Here is a 3,989-nt window from a genome sequence, read left to right as displayed (position 1 = left end):
GCTCTTTTTTAATATCATTTTATCTTTTCCACTTTCAATAGGCATGCCTACCCAAATCCTAACTTTCGATATTTGCTTTACTTGTGTATTCCACGATATGTGTCTCAAATGGAACTATCAAACTAAAACTTACATTATTTTCTTCTCAATACAGTAATTGTCGCAAACCCTATGTAAATAATTTAACAGCGGTCTAGTCTAAAAGATATAATAATAATGATTATTTCTCATGGATTTCATTAACAAAGAAAATAAATGAAATAATGATGATACATTCCATAAAAAACATAATATATAGTCCATACTAAGGGCATTTGGTCTAGTGGTATGATTATTGCTTTGGGTGCAAGAGGTTGTCCAAAAGAAAAAAAGCACTAAAATAATTAATTATCAGGTTTATGAAAAAGAAATTGTCATTCTTTTGTCTTTTAAAATCCATACTAAGGGCATTTGGTCTAGTGGTATGATTCTTGCTTTGGGTGCAAGAGGTCTCGAGTTCGATTCTCGGAATGCCCCTCCAAAAGAAAAAAAGTACTAAAATAATTATCGTTTCAGGTGTGAGAGGTCTCAAGTATATCGTTTCTACTATAAAGGCATTTTCCTGAACCAACCGGGCACAAAACGCCGAGGTAGAAAGTCGAATGCGAGCTCTTTTCGCGTATACGCAATTGCAAGTATGAGTGCTAGGTAAGAGAGAATGTCGAATGAGAAAGACATTCAATTACGGCAACATTCGCAACTACCAAAGTGCACTAAACCTAATAGAGATCTTCGACCTAACGATAATGGAACTTCAAGCCCATTTAATCAATCCGCTTTGTACCTTGTTGTTGACCGAACCAGTTGCACGCCAGACCCAAATCATGAGACAGATTTATGAAAAAGAAATTTCGAGTATGACTTAGTCATGCTATTTGAATAGCCTGAAGTCATCATACCTATCCACCGGTTTCGAAGACTCCTTCGGCATCAATGTGCTCCAATGAAAGAGATCATACCCTTTCCTGAACCAGAACTGGGCACAAAACGCCGAGGTAGAAAGTCGAAAGCGAGCTCTTTTCGTGTATACACAATCTCGAAGCCCAATTACCTCACGGACTGTCTCCTCAACCCTTGCGAGTATGAGTGCTTGGTAAGAGAGAATGTCGAATGAGAAAGACATTCGATTACGGCAACATTCGCAACTACCAAAGTGCACTAAACCTAGTAGAGATCTTCGACCTAACGATAATGGAACTTCAAGCCCATTTAATCAATCCGCTTTGTACCTTATTGTTGACCGAACCAGTTGCACGCCAGGCCCAAATTCTCTCTCAGTCACCCGGAGACGAAAGTAAGATCAGATCTGAAGTTTACGAATCGAAGAGAAAATGGATCTGAGTTATACACGCTTTCAGTTTCAAAAGCTTCGCTTGGCTACGGTACTTTATTCAGGATGTACAACAATATAGTCATCTCTTAGCCGTGTATAGAGAATTCCTTGATCATTTCCTTGGCGGATAACACAAATGAAATCGATTCCCTGACCGCCCATCTTATGAGTCCATTCTTGTCTTGTTGGTTTGTTGTACTATTCTATACCTCTCTCGATTGATCGAAAGACGTTCGACAGCTGGGAGGGCCTATCGTGAGGGAACTTTCCTTTTCATGGTAGGCAAATTTAAAGAGGGAGATGCGTATGTCCACGGTGATCAAGGTAGAGCGACTCCTTCTTTAAAAGAGGTTGGTTTTATCGAAACTGTTAAATCCGCTTTCATTAAAGAAAAAATAGAAGCCCTTGGTTTGGCAGATGTCAATTCGTATGGCAATGTGGACTCGACTCAGGATGAGGATTCCGCTTTTCATACTGCTGCTATGAGCTGAAAGAGCTGGTAAGCTATCTCACTAAACGAAAAGAAAAAGCACATACGGGTTGACCTCGTTACAAGTGGCGGGGGCTAGCCAAAGAAGGTCAGTCGAACTAGGTTAGGACCCTTGATCTGGTTCAGCTAGGTTCTTCCATGCGAAAATGTATGTGTATCCGTATCTTCTTTTTGTTTATACGTTTGGAGAAAACTGCTAAGCCCGCCTTTCTTACCAAGTGTGATTCAATCTTTCAGCTCAAACTTTCCTCTCGTCCGACGGAAAAGGTAGGATTACGACTACCTTTTCCTTTTCTTGCCGGAGCCAAGGGATCAATCAGTTTCTACCAAAAAGTTCGCTATCTATTAGTTGTCGTAATCGAATGTATTTCTCATTTCATGTTAGCTCCTCCAAGAGCTTCCAGGTACGTAGTAGACGAAACCTTGGACTTCTATTGAACTTATAGCATTGCCTGTTGAGCTCGCCGTTGAGGGTTGGCCTTACAGGAGATCGAGCAGCCTTTCTTTCCTTGCCTGGTATGCTTTCCTTCTTATCGTGTAACTAGCCAACTAGCCAAACTAAGAGGGAGAGGGATCATGTCAATCAATTTTTATGTGCATTTTGTCCGTCCTGTACTTGCCTGCTTAGCTTTCTTAGCCAACATCTCCGGTTTCCCCCAAACCAAGAGGTTCGCTTATCCATACCCAACAGTCACACTTTCAGTTGAAAGACTTATTTTTTTTTCATAAAGTCGGTTCATAGATCAAGAAAGAATGAAGCTGCTTACAGGGATGGTTACGCGATACATCTTTTCATACTCACCTTTTCTTTAACCCTGCTAGCAACCGAGCCATTCTCGTTTGTTTCTTTAAGGGGTCTCCCCATTGTAGATTACTCGGATTGGTTCTCGCATCCCTGTGCCAAAAAGTATGAGCGAGTTTGGTTTGAGCGTTCATCGATTTGGTGGATCCATATGCTCCGGAGGGGTGAGACGAGGTGTAGCGCATCTGTTTTGGGTATGTTGTCCGCTAAAGGTTTTAGGAAATGGGTACAAATTTTCTACATTGGCCATCTGTGGTCACAATCCTTTCAAGGAAGATGCTCCCAAATAATCGGTGAACAATAGCCTATAAAAAAGTTTCAGAGAGCAAGAAGAGATAAAACAGAGAATAGGAGTGAGTCGTGCAAAGAAGAAGGAACTAGTAGGTTTAATTTGGGTTCGTTTGAACTAAAACACGAACCAAAATTTGTCAAACGAACCCAAATTTAAGACTCTCTAGCCCAAAGTTCATATGTGGTAGAAAAAAAAAAACCTTCCGTGGCTCAACCCTTATTCGCAGTCCACATCCAACCATTTCTTTTTCAACCTACACATATGCTCCATGCCAAACTCACGTAACTAGTCAGAAGATGCGGCCCACAATTGAAAGAAAGACAAGTGTAACAATCGCACTCTTGCAGTAGTGAGATAATAATTATGTGACATTTGTTCTAATCCAGTGAACAAGTCAACCATGCAAAATTCAGACTGAACGAAAAATAGCAATGTATGCTTAAATCACGTTTAGAAGAAATATTTTAGAAAACGTGAGCGAGGAAAGACGTCAAAAACAATTTCAAATAGAGCAATGTTATAAGCTAAAAGTGAATAAACAACAACTGGTCAGGTTCTCCTATAGTACATTTTGGGACATTTTAGTTCTGATGAGTGTATATATGATTTTGAGGACTAATCATACATATCGTAGGATTAATCTGATTGATGCTGTCCATAAACATGACGTTCAACATCATCAAAGAGAAGACGACATCGGGCCTATTGAAGGTGTTGTCAAATATGTACGAAAATACGTCGGCTACGAACAAGGTGTATTTGATGCAGAGGTTGTTCAATCTACAAATGTCGATATGTTGCAAATCATATAAATTAGTTCAACATGATTGTAAGTCAATTGAGTTGGGTGAAAATTATGTTAAAAAATGAAATTAAAGCATTGATTTTTGTGTAATCTTTACTCGAGTTGTGGTATACTGTTGTTGCTGCAATCAACAGTTCACGAGGATCTAATAAATTGAAATTTAATGAAATTCAAGATATCAGCGAAAGCCCAAACGAGAAATTGGAGATTCATCAGACAATGCTCTCA

The 3,989-nt window shown here is 39.6% G+C and overlaps 1 non-coding gene across 1 annotated transcript; it reads left to right on the top strand.

Moving 5' to 3' along the window:
- Positions 1-444: 444 nt before the first annotated feature.
- TRNAP-UGG lies at positions 445-516 on the top strand. The gene has a single exon. It is a non-coding gene; the product is annotated as a tRNA-Pro (tRNA).
- Positions 517-3,989: the final 3,473 nt, after the last annotated feature.

Source organism: Cucurbita maxima, unplaced genomic scaffold (assembly GCF_002738345.1).
Source record: "Cucurbita maxima cultivar Rimu unplaced genomic scaffold, Cmax_1.0 Cma_Scf00129, whole genome shotgun sequence".
Classification (NCBI taxonomy): Eukaryota; Viridiplantae; Streptophyta; class Magnoliopsida; order Cucurbitales; family Cucurbitaceae; genus Cucurbita; species Cucurbita maxima.
Note: the sequence above shows the minus strand (reverse complement) of the source record. Positions and strands in the feature narration are given on the sequence as shown.